We start from the raw sequence: 27476 nt of genomic DNA, 5'->3' as shown, positions 1-27476 counted from the left end.
TCTGTAAAAGCATTTCCTATGAATATTTTATTCAGAAAAAAACACAAAAAGATAAGGCAGAAACAAAAGTCCCAGTCATTTGCAGTATCTGTCCGTTTCAATTTGGCTCTCCAGTTAAAACAAAGAAAAATAGTAAAATTAATCTATGTAAAACATGCCATATATATTCAACTGCTAATAAATATAAAAAGCTTTAAAAATGTGTGCTCAATTTTGGTTACTGTGTTACCACAACACTTATATTAAAATATGTATACTTTTAAATTTGGTTTCTATAAAAAATGGATTCTAATCTTATAAAAGTTATTTCCTAATATTCAATAAATGTTGTCTAAGGGCTTTTTCAATCCAAATAGCAATTTTAATTATTCCAGAATTTAATGGTGCTCTAAATTTCCATTTAACAGGGTGAGAATGCTGTATTATTACAAGTGATAAAAGTTACAGGACATAGAGGTTATTCCGTTTTAGAGTCCACATCCTGATTATATTTTATAACCTCTTCTTGATTTCTTACAACTACATACATATTCATTTACTCAGCTGGAAAAAAATTCTTAACATTATTTACCAACTTTAGGTATGAACTCTACCAGCTAGTTAACAGGAAATATGTAATTAAACATTGCCTTTATCAAGTAATGTAAAAAAAGGGTAAGAGTAACTTTGGAACATATGACTTGAATGAGCGGCTGGTGATTATCCAAATCTGGCACTTAATTGATTTATACTTGTACACTCACAGCTAAACATCTCTGTTTTTCTACGTTGTAACTCTAGGACATTACTTGTCTACATAGGAAGAGTAATAAATATTAATAATGTGGTATGATAAACATCCTGTACTCTTCCAAATCTTACAAAAAAACTGCTTCAATTTCACTTGTTTAGCTTATATACTTAGTTTTTTAATTGATCTATGCTTATTTTAAGGAACCTGAACTACTGTAACAGAATCCACATAATTTTTATATTAGTCAAACTGCTTCTCTCTAACTCTGGTTGTAATAGTTATAAAAAGATAATGATAAATTTATGAAGTAGATACAGTCAAACCTGAATTTCTTAAAGTATATACTTAGAATCGGTTACAATTTTTAGATATTCTTTCTTGACAGTCTTTTCCCAAACTCATGATATCCTCTCTAGGTAATATTGCCACACTCATAAATTAGAAATAAAGACAAAAATGTGAAAACTACAGTAATTTAAGAGAATACAGGTTTTCTACATGCCATTTCTATTGGCTACTGAAAATAGTGGAAATAAGTAAATAAATAGCTACCTGTCCAGAAGCATCTCATGCAAAAATCCATCTTTCTGAGCCTTTTTAAGAATTTTACTGTCTTCTTTAATTATTTTAACTTTGTGGTCTTGGAAGCTCTGAAATTTCTTTCTCCAAAGAAAATGTCTTCATTGAAAAATACCTCAAACTCTGATTATACATATTTACTATTAAATTTATAAATACTGTTAATTTCTTTTTCACTTATTAAAAAGTCTAATTATAGGCCAGGCACAGTGGGTCACACCTGCAATCCCAGCACTTTGGGAGGCCAAGGCAGGCAGATCACTCGAGGTCAGGAGTTCGAGAACAGCCTGGCCAACATGGTGAAACCCCATCTCCACTAAAAATACAAAAATTAGCAGAGCATAGTGGCGTGCGCCTGTAGTCCCAGCTACTCGGGAGGCTGAGAAAGGAGAATCACATGAACGTGGGAGGCGGAGGTTGCAATGAGCTGAGATCGTGGCACTGCACTCCAGTCTGGGGGACAGAGTGAGACTCCTTATTGAGGAAGAAAAAAAAAGTCTAACTGTATTTTTTTTAATAAGCTGGGGATTCTGAACAACAAAGACGACCTTCATGACCTCTCAAGAGCAGGGCCACTCATTGACTGGGTACCACAAGGCCCCACTTCTATTAGGGCATGCTGGCTGGAGTCCCCTGTGTCCTGGCCATAGCACAGACTTTGACTGGCATCATGCCCATTCTATGAATGAATAGAGAGATTGACTAACCTGAGTGACTAGCTTTGGGAGCTGGTAGGATGATTAGGAAAACTGAACCCTCCAGAAAAAAAAGCATTTAGCTCAGTGCTCTGTCCTAGAGGCTACATTGTGTTGCCTCTTCTTGTCCATCAGTTTTCATTTTTTCAGACAGGGTCTTGCTCTGTCACCCAGGCTGGAATGCAGTGGTGATCAGAGCTTACTGCAGCCTTGAACTCCTGGGCTCAAACAATCCTCCTGTCTCAGCCTCCCAAGTGGCTGGGCCTACAGGCATGCACCACCATCCCCAGCTAATTAGGTAATTTATTTTGAAAGCACTTTGAGAAGCACTTCACTGTCAAATCTGTAGGTCTAAAAGGAAAAGCATACATACACATAATTGATTTCACATTGTTTTACATTTCCTTTGTCTTCTTCTGGAATGTCATCTTTTTTCTTGGTTTCTCTTTCAGCGCAGGATCTAATCTAGATATTGGAAAAGAGAATCCAATGGGTTATATGTTTATCTTCCACCTTCACCACTTTACATATCACATAAGAACATCCGAGATGATTTCTTATGCAGAAGAAAAAATTAACTGAGCAACAATATTCAGAAAAAGACCGGTTCTGGCTATGTGTTTTTACTTCATATATATAATCTATATGAGTAAGTGCTATCACATGCTTCCTCCTCAGCCCTTGTGTCAGAAACACTACAGACAAAATTATTTCAGAAACATTTTATACATCAGATCCTGCTAGGCAATAAAGCAATCATTAATTTAATTTTGTCCTCCAAGTGAATACACTAGGATCAAATTATCCCTAGTAGACAAGTGTCATTTGGTCAGATTGAAAGCTCAATAGCTATTTTACATTGCACAGGCTATTACCAAACTATTAAAACTTTTAACATTACACAACTTGTTTTTAATTAATTGGAACCCACCTCTTTTAGTAGCTTCTTATGTCCTCCTAAGTTGGATAGATGTTTACTATCACATGTCATAAGTTAATTAATCTGCATTCAACAATTAGGATCACCCACAGAACAGGCAATGGGCAATGGTAAGGATTCATGTCTCCTAAGGGATCTCTGTGGCCAGAGTCCAGTTTCAGAGCTGCTTAGAAAGTGATGACAAATAACATGTTTGTGCCAATGACATCTTTGTGACAGTTTTGATTTGAGGGGTCCCAGACCTCAAAACATTCCCTGCTAGGGCCTGTAACACAATGCTACCTTTAGTAAGAGGGATCCGTGTTCTGGTAGATAAGGCAAGGTCCTAAAGGTGAAGGGCTGACAGAGATTAATTAGGACAGCCTGCAATTAAATGGTATGAAAAGAGTCCTAAATAATCACTGTTCAGAGCTTCCAAGTACTTGAGTAACCAAAGAGACCCAGAAAACTTTGTATTTCATCTGAAAATTGCTTTAAATAGTGAAAAATGCAATCTTTGTGTATCTTTGTGTCTTTGTATAAGTGCAAAGCACTGCACATATATTTGCAATTGTTGCCTTCAATAACACTTTTGTGATGATATCCAGATGAAAAAAATTTAAACATGATACAATAAAATATAAATAAATTAAATTAAATGCAAGTCACAAACCCATCTGCATTTCCTCAATGACCTGTTTCCTGAGAAGCAATGTGCTATGAAATACTGAGAGTGGCCTCTGGAGTCAGCTGAGCCTGGGTACACATCCTGTCTTACCATACCTTGAAATCACTGTGATTTCCATGAACTGACTGACAAAAACCACGAGGATGTAAGGAGGGTCAGAGGCTGTCTTCCTGTCTGTAAGGCTGAGGTCACATCCACCTGACAGGAGCATTATGGAAATTCAAGACTACAACGCATGTGCCGGATGCATGCAGTGAAAAAATATAGCATTTCACTTCTCTAACTGCAAGAAAATATCTACATTTTTGATTGAAATTGTTTGAGCTTCAGATTTGAAATTATCTGAAATCAAGACTATTCTAAAAAGAAAATCAAACATATGACCGGAAATCTAACATGAAGCACGTACAGAGAATTGAGAGATGCTTTTAAATTACACTGGCAGTAAAGAAAAATGTAACATAAATTTTTATGCTCTAATTATAAGAATGAAGGGCATTTTAGAAAAGGCATTTGCCACCTCTCTTAGAGCCTTCCACTCTGGCCCCCACAATGCCAGCAAATCTAGGTCAGACTGGATGCAACTTGTGATTCCCAACAGAGACAAACAAATCAAGGTTCACGATGCTCAGTACTGCGTTGGAATGCCAAGACACAGAAAAACCATGTGTCAAGAAGGGGGGAGTTATTCTTTAGACACATCGTGGTATATGTTTATCATTAAAGATCAGTGGCTTTTGTGAGTCTAAGAAATTAGGCCTTAAATGTTTTCATCAAATTCCAGTTAACTACCTGATTTATCTAGGTTATATTCACAGTATTATTTAGAATTTCACCTTGATATGAAGATGTCTGTTTAACTTTTACAATGATGTAAAACAAACAGTAGGATTAGGGAGGGCACAGGCCACTGGTGCAATGGATAACGTGTCTAACTACGGATGAGGGAATTTAGCCTGGAATAAGGAACTTTTATTTCCAGCTTAGTGAGGCACACACATTTTAAAAATAAAAATCATGTTTCATGTGATTCATGTTTCTCCTAATGCAAAGAAGACAGGTACTATTAATAAAAATATTTTTAAAATGTAAGGGCTAAGGCCCCAGAAGTTCTGCTATGATTTTTTGTTTCATAGAGTGATTATCATCACAGAAGCTCAAGCATTACATAAATACAAACGCTTATACCCCGACCTGGTAATTCTGCTTCTGGAAATTTATCTTCAGGTCCACCTGCACATCTACAAATTGATGCATATTCAATGTTATGTACTGCAGCACTGTTTATAAGAGCAAAAGACTGGAAACAGCCTAAATTTCCATCTATAAAAGACTACATAAATTAAGGTACATCCCTAAAATGGAATATTATGTGGCTTTTAAAAAACAGAGAGAAAAAGAAAAGCAAGAAAAAGAGAAAATTTTGTACATTCAAACTAATAATAGAAAACTCTCCAAGATACAATTTTAAGGGAAAAAAATCAGAAGTTGAGAAGACTATAGAGGAGGCTGCCTTTAGTGTAAAAATATTGAAAATTATAAATGTATTCATATGTTTATAAAGAAATTTTAGGAGGCTATAAAAAAACAAAACAAAGGGAAAGAGGAACAGGAGCTAGGACACAGGTGAGTAAGAAGCATGGCAGGCATATGTCTTCATCTTCATATGCTTTTATTTAAAAATGTTGGATCACGTGTACATGTTATCTATTTTAAAAATTAGATTTTAAAATACAAGCAAGAAAACAAGAAAATGAAAGCTTAAAAAGAGCATGTGGAACTACCAGAAAAAAATACTAATCCATGGAGATAATGGCAAGTCAGCTCCTAGATGAACTGATTTCTCTACAACATTGTATAAACAAGCCATCAACTATGTGACTTATAATTAAAAATGAGTCTATTTGAAATAGCACATTAAAAAAGCTATTAACTAAACCTTTAATGTGACAGTAAATGATGATTTAACATTTTAAAGAGATACAGTCACATCGCATGTGTGAATGCAGTCATCCGTATAAAATGTCATCATTACCTTGATCATTTCTTCTTCTCCTGCTGTTTTACTTTATGCTTCTATGTCTCCTGCTTCATTGCATCTAATAAAGCAGCTATTTGAGGCCAATAAAGCCATTTTCCCCTAAGTGAAACAAAATAACAAAATAGCCATGAGGATACTTCTTGTAGAAGAAACATTAAGTGTTTAGACTGAATTAATTTTTCCTCCCTGATTTAAAAATCACAGAAAAGAACTTAAGAGAAGAACGTAAAAAATATAATACAAGAACATATAGAAAAGGAAACCAAAATCACCTTTCATTTTACTATTCAAAGATTACCACAATAAACATTTGTAGTGTATCTTCCTAGTAGGACTAAATTCTAATTAGATGAGGTAGGATTGCTTGCTTTCTAAAAGATCTACTGAAGATAAAACTGTTTAGTTCTGTTTGAAAAATTAACTTTAAAGACAAGAACATAATTATGAATGCATACTCTATTAAAATATTAGCATTTTAAGTAAAATTTATTTTTTTCGGAATTAGAAAACATGAAAAGTTATATACAATGCCTTTGGTGTTTTGAATTTAAGAATCAATGACTGAGGGACTTTTGTGTGTGAAAATAAATATTCATATACTGTTTTAGTTGTTTAATGTTTGATGTATTCACTGCTTTCTATTAAACAAAATTTTAAAAACTGATTTTCTTGTGTATCTAAATCTGGGTTATAAATATGGTTAGCTTAACTCCCATAACAAATAAAATGTTTATTTATAACTTGTATTTGATTGATTCTTTTGGAAAACTTGGAATACCATAATATTTAGACAAAATATTTATAAATATAATGATTACAAAATATGTTAACCTTATATCACATCCAGTTAAAAACGTGCTGATAACATGGATTTAATATCTTAGTCAAGTCACAAGGGCTGGGTGGTCTCTCATCTGGATGGCTCCTGGTGAGCCCTGGAACATGGCGGTTCACATCGCATGGTGTGGTCCAGGTGATTTAAACCTCTGCCACAGATTATTCAGCTGAGTCCTTTTTGCAATAGAGTTTAAAGATCCTCTTTCATTTAAATTTAAATATTTGAAACTTAGTGTCATTCCTAAAAATAAAATGAAATGAACTTTCCTAAAGTGTTGTATTATTAGTACTATCTAAGTCATCATCCTGGCCTTATGAAATATTGGCATTTTCTACTGGTGTAACTTTTATTAGAAGTATCTCATCATAACTAGTAGGATCATCTCAAAGGGGTTGCAACACATTACAGGTAATGAAATCAATGTAGTGTTTCCTGAACGGTATTGGGTGGGTGGGGGGGAAAAGGAATACACACAGACACACAGAGAAAGGGGTAAAAGAGAATAAGAAATATCAAGGTGCATAACACATGGATAAGTAAGTATTGTTAAGTACAACTCTTGCTTCAGTTATACATATGTGTGTGCTGGGCTGCAATGTAAAAATGCATTTCTCAATGGATTAGGTCAAAACAGTTTTCAAGTCACTGACTTAAGATTTTATCCTAGGGGATGAGGAACTTAGTCTAAGTGATTACCTCTTTCTGGTAGGATGTTTGTTTAATCTGTCATCTTAGAAAACACTGCTGAGTTCCTATTTTCAGTTCATTATTGTATACTACTAAAGCTGCTACTCAAAGTCTGAACTTATCTTCTATTTGCTTGTTCTGCGTGGTGCCCACTGGTCCTTACTGTTTCTGATATAGTGATCTACTTTTTAAAGACAGTTTAGCACTCACATATTTTTGTTAAATCTTTACTTCTCACACAAACAGAAAAGGGAAATTATGTATTCTGTATCAACAAAGATTTAACAAAACATCCATATACTACAACTGTCTACTTACTAAAATTAAGAATTAGTATATTATCATTTTTCTTCTTATATTAAAACTATCTTTTCGTAAACTATTTTAAGCTTATGAACTGAAAGTCTTTTAGAGATAATTTACTTCAATGAACTATTATTATTTATATTTTATACACAAATTGTCACAACTTTGTCTTAGCTAGCTCCACAGTTCGCTTACAGTCTGTAATGTTTCTGAAAGCATCCATGATTTCTGCTACAAAGAAGATACTTAAGAACTATTCTGTTTTCCTACTCTGAGACCTAAAATTGACTGGTTCTTCAATGGAAATGAGATCCATATCTAGGCACTAAGGGTATACAGAAATAATTGTGGGCAAAAGTACTAATGCTATTTTTGTTGCACTATATTATGAGATCTCTTTAAGGCTCTATGTTCTTACTGATTTATTCCAGTTTAATGTATTATACTATTGCATCCTACTTTTTCTTTTTAAATATATTATGATTGACTGTTACAGACTTTCTGTTAAACTGACAGGAAGTTTTTGTAAACAATAACAACACTTACATTTGAAAGACTGGATCCCCCTGTTCTCTTGGTTCAATTGCATCTGAACGCTCAACAACAAGTTCATCTGAATTTATACCAAGATATTTTCCATAGCCAGATTTCAGGGCAATTCTATACATTAATATGATAGATAAAAGTTAAAAACTGAGAGAAAATTAATTATAGAACATCAAAACAGGACTTGTGTATGTGTGTGGGTGTGTACATATCTAAAATTTCAGACTGGACATATTCCAAGTGTTCAAAAGATGCATGTGGCTGAGTGGTGACTCACTCCTGTAATCTCTGTGTTTTGGGAAGGCAATGGGAGAATTGCTTGAGGCAAGAAGTTCAAGATCAGCCTGGACAACAGAGTGAGACTCCATCTCTACAAAAAATTTAAAAAGTTAGCTGGGCATGGTGGTGTGCGCAGTTTTAAATTAATTTTATATTTTGCTGTTTTAATATAAACATTGTACCTTATATATTACGTAACAAATATTTTCAAAATCCATCATTCTTCAATTATACCTCTTTAGTTATAAGTTCAATAATAAATTACTAAAACTTAGTTTTTCTCTTATCACAAATAGTACTATTTACATCTATTCTGTACATAAAACTGATTTATCCTTAGAAAAAATTCCTAGAAATAATTGGATCGAAGGGTATAAACTATAAAGTTCTTATGTCATCACACTGTTTTCCAGAAAATGCTGCTTCCATGTACATTCTTACCTCAAATTAACAGAGTATGTTTTGTATCATGGATTTTTTTTTAAAATTATGACTCTAAGAAAATACTTGAAAACCTGATATGGGAAAAAAACAGTATCCTATTAATTTGCATTTTAGTAGTTAACTAGAATAACAATTGTTTTTTTTTTTTCCTTTCCTTTTTAGTTTTTAGTTTATCTGGTAATGTCCCTTGTTCATTTTTCTATTCAGATCTGATTGTTCGCAATTTTTCTACTGGGGTCTTCAGTGCTATGAATTCTATACAAGATACATATGAAGAGTAAAATCTCACTGCCTATTAAGGTTGTTGCAAATATTTTCCTCATTTGTCAGTTAACTTTCTTTATAATCTTTTTTTGTTTATAATTGTAAAGCAGTTTAAAACTACTGAAATTTTTCTTCCTCTGCTTTTATTCTTTGTCTTTCACCCTACTTATCAGACTTTCGAAGAAAGTATAGAAATAATCATCTTAATGTGATTTTTTAAAATTATGATTTCTTTCACCTTACCAAGAATCTCCTCGGATGTCAGAATTGAATTTTACTCCTTTATACATTAATGATTATATAACGGAAATCATTATCATGTTGATGTAACCAATTACTAAAATATGTAAATTCACTTTCAGTATCTTTTACCCAAAGAATCATTCTATACTGCTGCACAAGGAGAGAATAAAAAAGGTTATTTTATAAAATGACTGTAAAAATAGTGAGTAAATATATTCTTTTGGTAGTTACAATGCTGTAACATTCTCTGCTGGTTTCAACAATATTCCTTTTTTTAGTCTTCCTGTTTGTCTTTAGCCTTCCAAACAGTGAGTTTAAATATCATAGCAACAGTGAACCAGGTTTTGTACTATTTGATTTATTTTTTAATCTATCTCATTTGGTGTGTGAAATTATTAATCTGCATTTTTTAACTTACACATCTTTTTTCCAGCCTAGCATTATATATTGATAGGAAATCCATTAAAATTAGATCAGAAAATCTACTTTTCAAAAAAGCTATTTTGTTTTTTATATCAAAATTACCGTGGGCTTAAGACAGATACTAAAATTTTTAATGAATACAATTAAATTTTTAAAATAACTAGTTACTAATTATATTACAACATAAGATCACCTGGAATCAGATAATTTGACAGCCATAAACTGCTCTGGAGGACTAGGGCCCTCATCAATTATTGGAGAAAAAACATTTGAAAATAAATTTGACATTTACTGCAAATATAAAGACATTATTTTGCTTTAAAAAATGTGGTTATTTTCTTCTGCAATTAAATGTAAGAATATTCAGATATACTGATGTCACTGTAATACTGTATCTTTGGAATCAAGATCTATTTTACCTTCTTTTAACTACAATGTTAATTTTATACACTGAGTAAGACAGGGTGATATAATGCTTATTTAATAGCTTTCGAGATAGCTTCTCTTTATGTTTTAAAATACAGTCATAAATAAGCACTTATTTAAAAAGCTAAATGCTTTCATTTATTTAATGGATGGCCTTGCTGACCAAATGATACTGCTTTTTATCTACTAATTACTTTGTAACTCGTTAGTGCTTCCTCTAATGGACTAAAGAAAATGAGCAAACTTCAAATTGTTAAATGCACCCAGGTTAGTTTTGGTAACAGGTCTGAATAAAAAAGAAATTCAAACATGTTTGACTCAAATATGTTTCCTTTTTCTTTCCACTTACTATTTTAATTATTCATGTTGTTTTGATTTCCAAAGATACCCTTCTGGAACTACACGGAATGTTTTCAAATGCTTATGTTAGAAAGAGGGACTTTCCAATGGCTGGTAAATATTAAGGAATTAAAAAATAATGGAAGAGTCAAATTCAATGGTTCCATTCCTTTGGAAAATATTTGAGACTAGTTAGAGTTTGGCCTAAGTGAATGAATGTCCCAAAATCTACACTTGCGGCAGGATCTTCCCTTCCAGACACAAACCTTCTTAGTGTGGAGCTCCCAGGGTAAAAAGACCATTGTTAAGTGCTTGTATATAGGTTCCCTCATCCATTTCAATGGCTATGGTTCCTGAAATTTCGCCAAAGTTTTTTACTGTCCACCAGATTCCTAAAAAATAAAATTGATATTTCAACTTTATATTTTAGTTTTGACACAGAGTTCTTTGTTATTATAACTTAGTTTTAAAACTTTTTATTTTCAGTCGTAAGAAATAATACAAAGATCTCACATATCCTTTACTCGCTTTGTCACAATGATGACATCTTGCATAAGTATCATACACTGTTAGAATCAGGAAACTGACACTGATATAATCCATGAAGCTTATTCAGATTTCACCAGTTTTACATGTATATGCATGTATGTGCACAGATTCATGCAACTACCAGCAGAGTCAGAATTAAGTTTTTAAAATACAAAATAGCAACATACAGCCAGCCATGGGGGTGTATGCCTGTAATCCCAGCTACTCAGGGAGCTGGAAAAGAGAATCACTTGAGCCCAGGAGTTCAAGGTTATAGTGAGCTATGATCACACCACTGCACTCTAGCCTGAGTGACAGAGCAAGATCCTGTCTCAGAAAAAGACCAAAACAAAACAAAAGACAACATGTAAGATACAAATTGATATATGGAGAATGGTCACTCTCATGAAAGACCCCAGCCATCTATTCATGCCTGCTTTCCAGAGGCAATGTCTACCATAATGTTTCTTAAAAATGCCTCTACAGGAAGACTTTCTATCATAGTAATCTTTTTTTTTTTTTTTGAGACGGAGTCTCACTCTTTCACCCAGGCTGGAGTGCAGTGGTGCGATCTTGGCTTACTGCGACCTCTGCCTCCCGGGTTCAAACAATTCTCTGCCTCAGCTTCCCGAGTAGCTGGGGTTACAAGAGCCTGCCAACATGCCTGAATAATATTTTTTGTATTTTCAGTAGAGATGGGGTTTCACCACATTGGCCAGGCTGGTCTTGAACTCCTGACCTCGTGATCCACCCACCTCTGCCTCCCAAAGTGCTGGGATTACAGGTGGGAGCCACGGTGCCTGGCCAGTAATCTTAACTATGATTTTAGATTGAAAGCAAAATGAGCAGAATCTGTGTCTATGTATACTAAATTCCAATTTTCCAATAGAAATATTAGACTCTAGCAAAAATTATTTTAACAGTTGTTATAAAAGTTTATATCTTAATGTTAAAAAATATCCTCAAACCTCCTCCTAAATTGTACTTTAACTAGAATAGAAATGAGTCAATCATCAACTGGATATTACATATTAAGGAATTCTTGTTAATTTTACAAGGTCTGATAATGACATACTATAATGTATAAAAATAAAGAACAAAACAGGTGATGAGAGAAATACATACCACGTTAAGAAATGTACATTTATGTAGTTATGGGTAAAATGACATAATATCTGTGATTTTACTTAAAATTTTCTACGAAAAAATGTGTGTGTGGGTGATTAAGTAAATGAAATGAGATTGGCAAAATATTGATAATTAATGCTGGGGCCTGGGCACATGGGGATCCATTATATTCTTCTATGTATGGATTAGCTTGGATATTTCCATAATAAAAAGGTTTTAAAGATTCAGTTAATTCCACTGCACAAAATTTTCTATTCAACTAAACATTTCATGCTTTTCATAATCAATTTTAAAATACATAAAATTTTAGCTAAAATGAAGTTGGACCCTTATCTAACACCAAATACAAAAAGTAACTTAAAATAGACCAAAGACCTAAATGTAAGAGCTAAAGTTAGAAAACTTTTAGAAGAAAATGGGAAAAGTTTCACGACAATGAATTTGGCAATGATTTCTTATATAGAGCATCAAAGGCACAGGCAACAAAAGAAAACATAGACAAACTGGACTTCATCAGAATTAAAAACTTTTGTGCATCAAGAACCACTGTCAACAGAGTAAAAGGCAACCCAGAGAATGGAGAAAATATTTCTAAATTACATACATTGTAAGGAATTCATATCCAGACTATATAGAGAACTCCAAAAAGACAAACACCACAATTCAAAACTGGGCAAAGGATATACATGGACATTGCTCCAAAGATGATATACAAATGGTCAATAAGCACTCGAAAAGATGCTCAACATCACTAGTCACTAGGGAAATATAAATCAAAACCATAATGAAATACCACTTCACACCCATTAGAATGCTATTATCAAAACAAACAAAAAACAGAAACCAAGAAAACCAGAAAAACAAATGTTGGGCAGGATGTGGAGAAACTGAAACCCTCTGCAATGCTGGTGGGAAGATAAAATGGTGCATGCATTTAAATGCCACTGAAGTGTACACGTGAAAATAGAAAAACTGGCAAATTCTATATTCTGTGTATTTTACCTCCACACACACTCAAAACCAATGGAGAAAAAGAACATTAATCAAAATTAAAATTTCATCTAAAGACGATTAGAAAGCAATAAAACTAATGACAATTTAGATGATTGAGTTATAGCTACAATTGTTTTCACTAAAAGAAATAATGCTTTATTCTGAATCATTATGAACAGTGTTATGATTAGCAAGTCTTTCTTATAAATGTAATAGTTAATAATTTTAAATTAGTTTTACTTTGTATGTTCTATGCCACATTCACCAAGTACCCTTAATATTAAATAAAATCATTTAAATATAATATCTCATTAATGTTTTGCAAATGAAGAAGAAATTTCTGGCAGACAAACTCCTCAAAATTTTCACACTCTGTCCAAGTAGGGAATTGATACAATAACATTACTTATAATATTGTCAACTGAAAAAGAAATTACTTTGAGCAGATGCCAGTATTTTTTCTCAATGAGATTTCAAAGAATAAGAAAGCTAAACACACTATCATCAAGAATTAAACGTGAGCATTCTGCCTACTTTCTGCAAGTGGCCTACATTCAACCTTTGGAGGTATGCTTATATGTTTAACGACTAAAGTAACATATCATAATACTTAACAGTGCCACTCGGGGGTTTTAGCTGTGAAAAAGCAGTAGATCCTAAGAACAGTGGGCACTGAAGTTGCCTGTCTCTATGTCAGGTTACAGCTCAAGCTGTGTATATGCTGCAGACGCCCAAGCTGAATTTAAGAGAATCCGCTCTAAAACATTACTTGCTATTTAGACACATGCTTAGTTATTTCCCTTTAAACCTTAGGCAGATTGTGAAATATTCCCGCTGTGTTGTCTCACAATGCATAATAAAGCTTTTCACATATTTTCACATAGTTTATAATGTTTACATATGTCTGGCATGCCTGTAATCTAGCACTTTGAGAGGTGGAAGCAGGAGAATCACTTAAGCCCAGGAGTTCAAAATCAGCCTAGGTAACAAAAGGAGACCCCCATCTTTACAAAAAAATTAAGAAATTAGCTGGCTATGTTGGTACAAGACTGTGGTCCCAGCTACTCGGGAGTCCGAGATGAGAGGATTGCTTGAGTCTATGAGGTTGAGCGTGCACTCAGCCATGATCATGTCACTGCACTCCAGCCTGAGCAACAAAGCAAGAGCCTGTCTCAAAAAAAAAAAAAAAAAAAATGGCCTGATGCACAATTGTCATGGCTGATAAGATACTACCAAGGCACCCTCATTCTAGCATCAAGGCTGTGTGACAGCTCACCTCGCCTTCTGACTAACTCAGTGCTTCTGTGCTAAGGGCCCCTTTAAATCTCTGCCTTCATTATTTGCTTGGCAAAAAGGAATGATATATCTTAGATTTTGTAATGGAATTTTCTTCCCCAATCTTACTGTAGTCTAAGTACCCTTCACAGACCTTCTATTAACCCATAGCTTACTTAGCTTTAGTTCCTGGGTAAATCAAATCTGCGTTTTGCAAACTACGATGTTGTAAGTTCAATTGCTTCTGAATCTAGCAGAACTCAGTGAAACTCTTTGCTTACAGACATGCTCATTTTTATGAATGTCACAAATGGGATTCTCCATGTGAAAGGCAGAATTTCTTTCATCCTATTTACAAATCCCTTCAGATCCCTGTGAGCAACCAACAGAACAGCTTTAAAAAATTAAAAGTTTTTTTCTTTCCCTTCACAAATAGGCCATGCTTACTTATACGGCAAGTTTAGAAAATTCATAATGCAAAAGAAGGTGGAAGGACAAAGAGAAAAAGACGCAGAAGGACTTCCTCTTCCAGCCGAGATGGATTTGCCCTCCACGATGACCAATGAGAAAACAGTAACTGGATAGAATATTTGAGAAAACTGTTTTCGGGGATTGGAACACAGGCAGAACAGGACTGTGATATTTGAGAACAGGAAAACACAGGAAGCAAATCTCACACACACTTCTGTTTTCTGCCCAATGGCAGTTTCTTGACCACACAGAGAGAGGTAGAGACCTCCAAAAATGAGGCAATGTCACTGTCACTACGCTGAGAGTCTTGCAGTGCTAACATGTTTGGAGTTTATAGAATAAGGTACAGGAGAAGAGGGAACTACATAAAGGTGAGGCCTCAAAAGTGTATGCAAATGTTCTCTGCAGGTCTGGGGCCAAGGGCTGGGGGGAGTGCATAGAGCAAACAGGCTCCACAAGGCCTATACAGAGTGGCTGGCACTTCTGAGGGCTGACTGGAGATGCCAGAGATCACACAAATTTGGGACACAGCAGAGTGGTGAGAACTCACCAAGTATACCTAGAACATGTGGCTGAGGCCCATGAGGATGAGCCTTTCCTAGAGTAAGAGTCACTGTCTAAGTCTACAGGCAAAAACCTAATAAATAAGCACAAACTAACAAAGGCCCAGGCTTGACAGAAGCAAAAGGGTGGTCAAATAATTTAACTAGGCATTAAGACATTTAACAGAAATAAAGGTTAAAATGTTATGAAAATGAAAGACTGAATTCATGAGGAAGACTTAAAAATCCTAAATGTGTACACATGACAGCTTCAAAATACTTTAAGCAAAAACTGCTCAAGTAGACAGATCTAGAATTACAGCTGGAGATTTTAACATAACTCGCAATACATTGCAGGATGAGTAAAAAATCAGTAAGGACCCAGAAGATGTGCAGTCACAAGCTCCACCAGTTCATCTAACTGACATCTAAAGAACACTGAACCACCGGGCGCCACGGCTCACGTCCGTAATCCCAGCACTTTGGAAGGCCAAGGTGGGTGGGTCTCCTGAAGTCAGGAGTTTGAGACCAGCTTGGCCAACGTGGTGAATCCCCGCCTCTATTAAAAATATAAAAAAGTTAGCCAGGCGTGGTGGCAGGTGCCTGTAATTCCAGCTCCTCCGGAGGCTGAGGCAGGAGAATCACTTGAACCAGAGAGGTGGAGTCTGCAGTGGAGCCTAGATTGCGCCACTGCACTCCAGCCTGCTGGGCAACAGGGCGAGACTTCATCTCCAAAAAAAAAAAAAAAAAAAAAACCCCTGAAACAACATCTGCAGAATACACATTCTTTTCAAGTGTACATGGAAATTCAGTAAGTTAGTATATTCTCCAACTATACTATAAATGAATTAGAAATCAGCAACAATAACATACCTATAATATGTCTATGTAGTAGAAATAAAAAACAATACACTTTTAAATAACTGAAGTGTCCACGAAAAGAAAAATCACAAGGAAAACTAGATAATATTTTGAATGGAATGAAAATGAAAACAAAATGTGTTGACTGTAACTAAAACTAAAGTGGAATGAAGAGATCTAACTCCCTTCTTAAGAAGCAATAAAACAAGAGCAAAGTAAACTGAAAATAAGTTAAAGGGAGGAAAAAAAAGACTAAAAATAAATGAAATAGAAAATGAAAAAAAGAGAAAGTAAGTAATACTGAAACAGGCTTGTCCAATCTGAGGGCTGCATGTGGTACAGGCCAGCTTTGAATGCAGCCCAACACAAATTCATAAACTTTCTTGAAACATTATGAGATTTTTTTGCTTTTCCTTTTCTTTTGGCTCATCAGCTTATCGTTATTGTATTCTATGTGTGGCCCAAGACAGTTCTTCTCCTTCCATTGTGGTCCAGGGAAGCTAAAAGATTGCATACCCCTGTACTAAAAGATCATTAATCATCTAAAATAAGTGATCTTATAAAGAATTGATAAACCTCCAGCTAGACTGACTGATCCAGGAAAAAACACAAAAAACACAAATTACCAATATGAAGAGACCGCAATACAGATTAGATTCTACAGGCATTAAAAGGATATTAAAGGAATATTCTGAACAATTTTATGCCAATAAATCCAACAACTTGGATGAAAGGAAGTTTTCCTAAAAGACACAAATTACCAAAACTGACAACAGAAAAATCTGAAAATATCTCTTAAAAAATCTTAATTCTCCCACAAAAAAACTAAAACCAAACCAAACCAAACCCTCTAGGTTCAGATGACTTCACTGGTAAATCCTATCAAACATGTAAAGAAGAAATCATACCCATGTTACACAGCTATTTCCAAAAACAGGGAAGAGACAGCACTTCCCATCTAATTTTATGACACCCAATATCACTTGACACCAAAATCAAATAAAGACATTACAAGAAAAGGATACAAAAGTCCAATATCTCCCATCAACCCCAATATAGAAATCTTAAATAAAAAAAAAAAAAAACTAGAATTTAACTCTAGCAATATTCCAAAGAACAATGCACCACAACCAAGTGGGGTTTATCTCAGGGATGTAAAGTTAGTTTAAAAGTTGAAAATGAAACCAATGTAATTCATTGGCAGAATGAAGAAAGTTGTATAATCATCTCAACAGATACAGAAAGAGGCATTTGACAGCATTAAACATCGTTATGATAAAAACTCCCAAGAAACAAAGTTTAAAAGGAATGTATTCATTTTGATAAAGGTTTTCTCTGCAGATCCTATAGACATCACACCATATGGTGGACTACTGAAAGCTTTCTGCCTAAGCTTGGAAAAAATGCAATTATGCGCATTCTCGTGACTTCTGTTCAACACTATGGAAGTGCTGGACAGTATAATAACCAATAAAAAGCAAGACAAGACATAAGGATTAGAAAGAAAGAAGTAAAACGATAGTCACAGAAAACATAATTGCAAATTTCTTAGTTTTCTACATAAACAAAGCACTAGAAGTAATAAGTGAAACAGACTTATCAGACTACAAAGTCACTATACAAAAATCAACTGCATATCTATATACTGACAGCAAAAAACTGGAAAATCAAATTCAAAAGTTGTATTGACAGTAGTGCAAAATTATAAAACACTTAAGAATACATTTTTAAACAGGCATGCAAGACTGCTACATTGAAAATTATGAAATATTGAGGCCCAATATTAAGATGTTGATTCTCCCTCAAATGTTCTGGACTCAATACAAAATCTGAGAAAATCCAACAGGCTTCACTGTAGAAATTAATAAACTAATAGCAAGTACAAAGTTGGAGGACACACACTACCTGATCTCAAGACTTCATGAAATTATAACAATCAAGAGAAATATACCAACAGAAAAACAGACAATCGATAGAACACAGTCCAGAAATAGACCAATACATAGAAAGGTAATTGATTTTTTATGAAGATACAAGACTGGATTAATGGAAAAAGGAAACACCAGTGGTGCTGGCACAAATGTCTATCAAGATGTTAAAAAAGAAAAAAAGTAAATCTTGAAACCAAACTCACACCATGCCAAAAATTAATTTGAGATTAATGACTGATTTAATGTAAAAACTAAAACTATGATGCCTCTAAAAGACAATGTACAATATTTTCCTGACTTTGGGATAAGCAAAGATCTCTTAGATCAAAGAGATAAGGCAGTAACCATAAAAGAAAAAATAAATTAAGCTTTATACAAATTAAAAGTTTCAGACCATCCTGGCTAACATGGTAAAACCATGTCGCTACTAAAAACACAAAAAATTAGCTGGGCGTGGTGGCGGGTGCCTGTAGTTCCAGATAGTTGGGAGGCTGAGGCACGAGAATGGCATGAACCTGGGAGGTGGAGCTTGCAGTGAACCGAGATGACGCCACTGCCCTCCAGCCTGGGCGACAGAGCGAGACTCCATTTCAAAAAAAAAAAAAAAAAAATGCTGTCCATCTGAAAACCACCATTAAGAAACTGAAAAGATAAAACTCAGACTGGGAGAAAAGACTGATAACACCATCAACTCTTGGCAAGGATGTAACTGGAGCACTAATTCATTCTTGGTGGGAGGGTAAAATGGCACAACCACTTTAGAAAATTTTTGGCAGTTTCTTACATAGTTAAACATTCACCTATCCTTTGACACAGCAATTCCACATCTACATATCTACCCTAGATATTTACCCTAATTTTAGAATTGTTGATTTGCCATTTCAAAAGCAATGATTCTTCCAGAACAGTAGCTTTATACCATTCCATATTTTATATATTTTTTAAGCTACCATAATTTATGAAGATTCAAAATGCAACTTGCCAAGTTTTAAAAGAGAAAAAAAAAGTATGGAAACAACTAAATGGAAAATAGGCTGGTTAAATGTTTTTGGATCAGTTTATTTCTAGTATCATTTACAGGCTACCCTGATATTTATTTAAAATTTTCATTCATTTTAGAGTTGACGAGATTATGATTTTTCCTGTGAAGATACTTCGTTTAAGAGACAACTGACTTCTATAACTAAAATGTATACATGTTCAAAGACAACAACTTGTAAAGTATATTTGGTTGAATAACATTTACATTAAGACTTTAAAATTATGTATCAGAATCTCTGGCTACTAAGCAGTCTAATGGTGGCTACTAAGTCAGAGAGTTGTACTTCCTCTCTCCTGTGCTCTGTTCTGACAATGAAGTAAAGGCATCAGTAGCATCTACTGTGCTAAAGAATAAATGGAATTCACAACTGTAGGTAATATTTAAGGACTTTAAGACAAATATGAATACATCATAAATTTCTAACTAGGAAAATATTTTCAATGAGATCTCAGGAAATGTTAAATTTTTCAGAATACAGCACTGAAAACTGACTTACCAACAATATCAAGCTGGGTTTCTTCATCTTCTTCTCATTTTCTCTTCTTATCTTTGCTCTTTTTCTTCTTACTACAGGACGTAATTTATATAGATGAGTTTAGGTATATTGATTTGTGTGATAAATAAATATCATAAGATTGAAACTTGGAAGTCTTTTAAGCTGTTTCATTTATAAATTATTGACTTAGGAAGACTTACATTGCTATGCCCTCTTAAATACAGTACTGAGAATTTGCTTCAGGCTTTGTCCATATTATGTTAAAGTTCAACGCAGATTGTAGAGCCACACTGCCAGATTTTAAATCCTGATTCTGTCACTTCTTAGCTCTGCGATTTTTGGAAAAGGTACTGAATCTCTCTGTGAGTCAGTTTCTCCACTTAAAAAATTAGGATAATAACTTAACCCTTAAGGCTATTGTGAGGATTAAGAGGTAATATGCATCTTCACACATTGCTGGTGGAAATGTAAAATGGTGCAGCATCTACAGGAAACAGTTTGTGGTTCCTCAAAATGTTAGAGTTACCATATGACCCAGCAATTTTACTCCTAAGTATGTAAACCCAAGGGAAATGAAAACATATGCCCACAAAAATACTTACATAAGAATATTCACACTAGCATTAGTCAAAATAGTCAAAAAGGGGAAACAACCTAAATTTTCATCAACTGACGAATGGATGAACAAAGTGTTACATCCATAAAATGGACTACTACGCAGCCATGAAAAGGAACATGTGCTACAACAATGATGGACCTCAAGAATATTATAAGTGAAAGAAGCCATATACGAAAGGCCACATGTTGCATGATTTCTTAGGAAATATTCAGAATAGGCAATTTCACATAGATAGCAGACTAGTGGTTGCCAAGGACTAGGAGAGGGAGAGGATGGGATGTGACTGCTTTAATGGGTAGGAAGAGATTTCCTTCTGAGATGACGAAAATGCTCAGCAACTAGACAGTGGTGAACCTCATGAATATATACTAAAAACCACTGACTGTACAAAAGGGTGAATTTTATAATTATGAATTACATCGCAATAAAAAAATAAAAAATCAAGAGTGATTTGAAAAAAGTTAACGTGCAAAGTGCCTAAAACAATTTCTTGGCACACTGAAAGTGCTATATAAGCATTAATTATGATCATTACGATAATCTTAAGACACTCTTGTCTGCATTTTCATCATAAAGTTTTCAGAAGATAACTCACCACTCCTCACAGGAAATTCACAGAGTAAAAATCTCAGATTCATTCAGAACATACCTGCCACTTATTCTGGCATCTTCATGAGCCCAGACTCCTCGAGAGGGTTCTCAAGGGCAGTGGCCTCAGCTCACTCCTTGATACTTTCTTTCCATCTCGTCTAAAAATATCAAAACCTCTGTTTATCACGGAGACCAGGAGGAAATGCTCAATATTTCTATGTACAATCAACCTCGGGCAAATCTGCCAGTTATAAAAGAAGCGGGGATATGAGTGCACAGGTATTTTTCTCCTAAAGAGCTAATAAATTACCACTACGACCTCCTCCTCACATTTGGCTCAATTTATTTACTGCATATATGTTCTCTCATTTAATCCTCACCGTCTTCTAAAGGTATAAAAAATGGTCTGAAAGTATAAATGTGTAAACGGAGTTCAAAGATATTTGATCTGTTAATGAGTAAATGGAAGTTCAGACATATTAACCAATTTGACACAAATTACAAAATTAGTAAATGACAGAGTGCAGGTTCGAGCCCACATCCCTATCAAAGCCCATATACACTTCAACCACTGTGTGATTCATCCTGGTTTCACTCTACATATTAGCTTAGAAAAAATTAATCAATAATTTTTCCAGGAAGAGACAATGGAGAAAATAATCATCCCTAACAAAGGAAGTTATTATCATGAACTACGAGATCAGACTAACGCAGACCACCAGGCAGAGGCCTGGAGAGATGCCTCAGGGGACCCAAACTCGTGGGTACGGGGCCACGGGTCACCCGCCCGTCTATCCTGTTTCCAGGGTCGTCCGCACGGGAGGCTGCTCCTCTCTGCACAGGCGCCAGGAACCGCGGTCCTGCCTCTGTCCAGTCTGGAGAGGGGCCAGGGCGAAGCCTGGGAGGCCACAAAGCCGGCTCTCCGGGCCACGACTTCTACCGGATTCGCGGGGGTGGAGTGCGTCCGAAAAGAACTGAAGAGACTCCCGCCGGAGCTGCAGGACCCACCTCTTCGCCTTGGTTCCCTTGAGCACAAGCTTGGTCGACTTCACATAAGAGTTCTCGGCCATGGCTCCGGGAGACTTCTGCACGGAGAGGCTGAAGCAGACTCAGGACGAGTATGTGACCCGCAGCAGCACCAGGGCGGAGAGGAACAGAAGTGGAGGCGAAGTAAACACTCCTTGACAGTGTACGTCTGTCCAGAACCCGCCTTCGTCTTGACCCAAACGCTGAATGGCTGAGATTTCCACTTCCGCGTTTCTGCCGGGGAGCTACGGCGGCCGCAGAGGGCCAAAAGATGTCCGCACGCAGCTGCTCCCTGGCTCCCTCTCGAGGAGCCCCAGAGGATTCGCGCCTCCCCGAGGGGAGGAAAGCCCGCCTGAGGCGCCGGTGCTGGCTGTGGTGGGGCTGCCGCGTGCGCTGTGGAACCGCCTCCCGCTAGAGCTACGGGCTGGCGACGGTCCCCGCGGGGGCGGGAAGCGGCTCAGGCTGCCCTAGCCGGCCTGCGGCGGCGCGTCTGGAAGCGCGGGCCACTGGTGCGTGGGTCACTCGGGGCTGTGCCTCGCGCGACTGTGCGTGCAGGAAACAAGCAGGAAATACCCTAAAATAGAATGAAGCGCCATGTTGAGGGCCGCGGACTTCGCGAGTGCTGTGGGAATGTGGGCTGAGGTGGAGAGTTATGGTGGCGCATGTTACAGGCTCAGGGGTCAGGAAGAAGCCTAATCGTGGAGGCGGCATCTGAGGAGGGTCTTGAACGCTGGGCAGGCTTTTGCCCGATAGAGATGGAGGAAGCTAGTTCTGTCTGATGGAGGAAACAGGGCGGAGGCGTGGAGGGAGCCATGCAGCGCTGGTGTGAGGAGCCGGGAGCAGGCCAGGCCTGTAAAGCAGAGTGATGGGAACCAGGTTAGAGAAGGCAAGTCGGGGTCTTGTGGTCGCTGAAGAATTTGAATGAAATCAGTAAACAGGTGAGAGGGATCCATCGCAAGAGCATGGGATGAAACCAGGAGTAGTCCACAGTGATTCCTCTGCAGAGGTGGGTATTATTCATCGCGTATGTGACACCAAAACGGTGGGTATTATTGACCGCGTATGTGACACCAAAACCACCCTACTCAAGCTGTGGCTCTTTCCCTAAAGTAGAAAACAGAGACCAGTTGGGTTCCAAGCATCCACGAAGATCTTATTAAATTCGTGATCCCTGGTGGCACCTTGGAGTCAGGATTGGCTCATCTCAAACCTGATTCAGAAACAAAACCATCTCAATGTGCAGAGATGAGCGGCCTTACCACTATCATAACGTATTTTCTGGTGTTTTCACAGTGCTGCACTTCCTAATCCCCATTCCACCGCAATCCACATGCCGTGATGCCCAGAGGCATTAGCAAACGAGACACACAGGGGCTCCTCACGTTTGCTTTCCATGGTCTTGATGAAAATCTGTTTCCTCATCTCATACAATGTGGTTAGCAATAGTATCATTTAGGGTTGAAGAATTAAATGGTACAAATTATATAGGGTGCTTATTATAACCTACATGGAAAATGACTAGGATATGTTAGCTATGCTCATCACCAACATCGTTATATGATGGTAATAATCAGGTAGTCAAGAAGGCTGACACCAAGAAAATGGATACATGCTCTGAGGGAATGAATGTGGAGAGATCAGAAGGTCAAGAACAAAGCCGTACAACATGTCTGCAGTAAAGGGATAGAGAAAAGAAAGGCTATAAAAGAAGGAATGAAACAGAGTTAGAATAAAATTATAAAATCAAAGCTAAGGAGAATTTCCAGAAAGAGTAATATCATTTAATATCATAGAAGTTTAGGAGCACAAGATGGAAAAAAGGCCTCTGAGTAACTGACATTGAGGCAGTCTTTAGAGAAGCACCATTTCCAATAGAGAAGTAGACAGAAAGTCAGCTTGAAGCAGGGACTAGGTGAAGAAGCTGTTGGCTGGTCGCAAGGGGAAATAAATAAGGGATGGCATATGCCATATTTCTGGATTTCTTTCTTTCTTGCCCAGTCCCTATATATGCATAGAGTTTGGCGAAAACTTACAAAAAATAAAAATGAAACCAATTTCGTTTGTAGGCTCAAATACAATGCTTTGTGTTAGAATTAAGATAAATTCATGCCTCTCCCTTCTATTGTCACCGTCAGTTTTGAAATGAAACATCAGCTTTTCTTCTTCATTAAAATCATTTTCAACTCCTCCCAGGTGTTGGTGGTTTGGGGGAGTTACATAAGCAGTCAGGTCTTGATGAGTAGAGGAGGAGGGAACAAACACTTTCAGCAAAGACAGAATTCTGAAATTCTGCTCTTATTTTTCTCAGGAACTTTCCTATGTTTGTGAGGTTATTCACTCATAAAGATCCTAGTGAAATTTATTTCAAGCTTGACTAATCGTAATCACTGTGGACGTTTGTTTAAAATGTGTATTCCCAGGCCTCTCACCTGCTGATTCTGATTCAGGAGATCACGGATGGGACTCAGAATACATGTGTTTGGCAAGTATCACAAGTGGTTCTTATGGTCAGGCAAATTTGGGAATCTAACCAGGAATTTATGTTTTTATGACTGGCAGCTAGAAAAGATTCCTAGAGTCTTTGCTTTTTGAAAATAAAATATTTCTTTTTTAAAAGGAAAATTGTATGACTAGGTACAATATTTATACATGTGGCACATGTACTATACTGTGTACTTTTGTCATATTTACAGTTAAAGATGTGTAAGAACACTGAGAAAAATTATATATTAAATGCAAAGAGAGGTAAGTCAGGGTGGGGTAGAAATGGGAAGGGTGTGCTTATTGTTGCTAAAAGGTAGAAAAGCCAGAATGATAGCCATCTAAGGTTGCAAATAGCACATGGTAAGTTGAGAGAGCTTCATAATCATGTCTGAAAGCTTCTTTGATATACTGAGTCGAAAACAGTGGCTTTGGACAAGATTTGAGGAAGAAACCAACTATGCTTTAAAGTGCTCATTTAAAAGACTTTAATTAAAGGAAAATCTTTGCATTTACTTGAGCTAATTTAACTTCAGGACTTGAACAAATTACTAGCCCTTAACCTCTTAAAAATTCTCTTTCATTTCAAATGAAAGTTTAAGGTGGCCTTTATGTTCAATTGGCATAGTTGTGTGAAGACTTAACAGCAAGGTACTGTACATTTCTAAATGTTTACTTCTTAATTTTGCTGGAAGAAATATACTACTCAATTTATTATTTTTAAATCAAAGTAAAACAATTTATTTTGACAAGCAGCACTGTATTTTCCCAGTTTTCTGGTGGCAAAGATTAGGCTTAACATCATTAATCATCAGAGAAATGCAAATCAAAACCAAAACGAGATACCATCCTACACCAGTCAGAATAGTTACTATTAAAAAATTGAAAAACAACAGATCCTGGGAGGCTGTAGAGAAAAGGGAACATTTACACATATTTGGTGTGAATGTAAATTAGTTCAGCCACCGTTGAAAGCAGTTTGGAAATTTCTCAAAGAATTTAAAACAGAATTACCGTTCAAGCCAACAATTGCGTTACTGGTATATGCCCAAAGAAAATCAGTTATTCTACCAAAAAGACATATATACTTGCATGTTCATTGCAGCACTGTTCACAGTAGCAAAGACATGGAGTCAGCCTAGGTGCCCATGAACAGTGGATTGCATCAATACAATGTGGTACATCTACACTGTATTATTAGGCCATTCTTGAATTGCTATGAAGAAATACCTGAGGCTGGGTAATTTATAAGGAAAAGAGATTTAATTGGCTCATTGCTCTGCAGGCTGTACAGGAAGCATGGTGACGGCACCTGCATGGTGCCTGTGGAGTCTCCAGGGAGCTTTTACTCATGATGGAAGTCGAAGAGGGAGTAGGCACATCGCATGGCCAGAGCAGGAGCAAGAGAGAATGGGATTGGGGGTAAGTACCACACACCCTTACACAACCAGATCTTGAAAGAATTCACTATCACAACGACGGCATCAGGCCATGAGAGATCCACCCCCATGATCCAAGCACCTCCTACCAGTCCTCACCTCCAACTCTGAGGATCACATTTCACGATGAGATTTATAGGGGCCACCTTCCAAACCATTTCACACACCATGGAATACTATGCCACCATAAAAATAATAAAATCATGTCCTTTGAAGCAACATGGATGTAGCTGAAGGCCATTATCCTAAATGAATTAATGCAGGAATACAAAGCGAAATACCACATGATCTCACTTATAAGTGGGAGCTAAACACTGGGTACTCATGGACATAAAGATGGAAAGAATAAACCCCGGGACTAACAGAGGGGAGAAGGAGGAAGGCAAGGTTTGACAAACTAACTACTGGGTACTATGCTCATGTATTAATCTGTTCTCACACTGCTATATAGAACTACGCGAGGTTTATAAAGAAAAGAGGTTTACCTGACTCACAGTTCCACAGGCTGTACAGGAAGCATGGCTGGGAGGCTTCAGGAAACTTATAATCATGGCAGAAGGTGAAGCGGGAAGCAAGGCATGTTCTACCATGGCGGCAAGAGAGCAAGTGAGCCAGGGTGGATGTGCCATATGTCTAAGCCATCAGATCTCATGAGAACTCACCATCTAAGAATAGAAAGGGGGAAATCTGCCCTCATGAGCTAATCACCTCCCACCAGGTCATTCCCCCTACATTGGGAATTACAATTCAACATGAGATTTGGGTGGGGACACAGAGTCAAACCATATCAAATCAGCATCTGGATGATGGGATCATTCATACCCCAAAACTCAGCATTATGAGATATACCCACGTAACAAACTGGCACATGTACCCCTGAATGTAAAATACAAGTTAAAATTATTTTCAAAATAAATTAATTAATGAATAAATATGATTAAATTAAATTAAAATTTTGAATTAAAAAATTTGAGAGTGATTTCAGCTTGACAGTTATGTAAGTTATGTAAATGGAAACAGTGAGTTCTGTAGGGTTCGGATCATTTGCACTATCTGTACTAAGTTGTTGTCCAGTTGTTTGGATGAAAAGAAAACAGTAGAAACATAGATCTAACAGGGAAAAAAATGGACAAGTTTTTATGATAGCAAAAAGAATGGAGGAAATAGGACTGAGGTTATAGTGATTGATAGATATTAATAGATGACTAAGTCAAAAGCCACTGTTTCAGAAAATATTGATTAATTTTGTTTTATTCCAGTCAGACAAAAAAACCTATAACCTGCCTCTAGAGAAAACCCTTTTAGCCCTGTAATTATCTTTATTGCAAGCACCGTTCCATTCGTTAAGTAGTGTAGAGGGTGATTAATAAGTGAATTATTCACAGAATTAAGACAGAAGTTTTGAGTATTTCAGGATATTAATAGTATAGTCAACAATGAACTAAAATAAAATTTGACTAGAGGTGTGATCACCACGAATGCCATGTTGGTATCTTGTTAGATTTGGCAACCTAAAGTTGACAAATTTATTAACAAAATAAACGTTCCTTGATGATTAATTTACATTTAGTAGACATGCTCTTTCTTCTTTCTTCCCTTTCTT

At 36.3% G+C, this 27476-nt stretch overlaps 1 long non-coding RNA gene across 7 annotated transcripts; it reads right to left on the bottom strand.

Annotated features, from left to right (window-relative positions):
- On the bottom strand, nt 1-22170 carry LOC134759402 (uncharacterized). 7 transcript variants are annotated; one of them, XR_010135924.1, is made up of 8 exons: nt 21936-22170; nt 20986-21168; nt 19718-19788; nt 10717-10842; nt 8033-8146; nt 5650-5754; nt 2381-2472; nt 1-1396 (listed from the first exon to the last, which is right to left on the bottom strand). It is a non-coding gene; the product is annotated as an uncharacterized LOC134759402 (long non-coding RNA). The 7 variants fall into 7 exon arrangements; XR_010135923.1 differs by having other exon boundaries at nt 20986-21085; nt 21936-22169; XR_010135928.1 differs by lacking the exon at nt 21936-22170 and adding an exon at nt 21638-21914 and having other exon boundaries at nt 20986-21085.
- Nucleotides 22171-27476: the final 5306 nt, after the last annotated feature.

The sequence above is a fragment of the Pongo abelii genome, chromosome 11 (assembly GCF_028885655.2).
Source record: "Pongo abelii isolate AG06213 chromosome 11, NHGRI_mPonAbe1-v2.0_pri, whole genome shotgun sequence".
NCBI lineage: Eukaryota > Metazoa > Chordata > Mammalia > Primates > Hominidae > Pongo > Pongo abelii.
The sequence above is the reverse complement of the archived record's forward strand: the minus strand, read 5'-3'. Positions and strand labels throughout refer to the sequence as shown.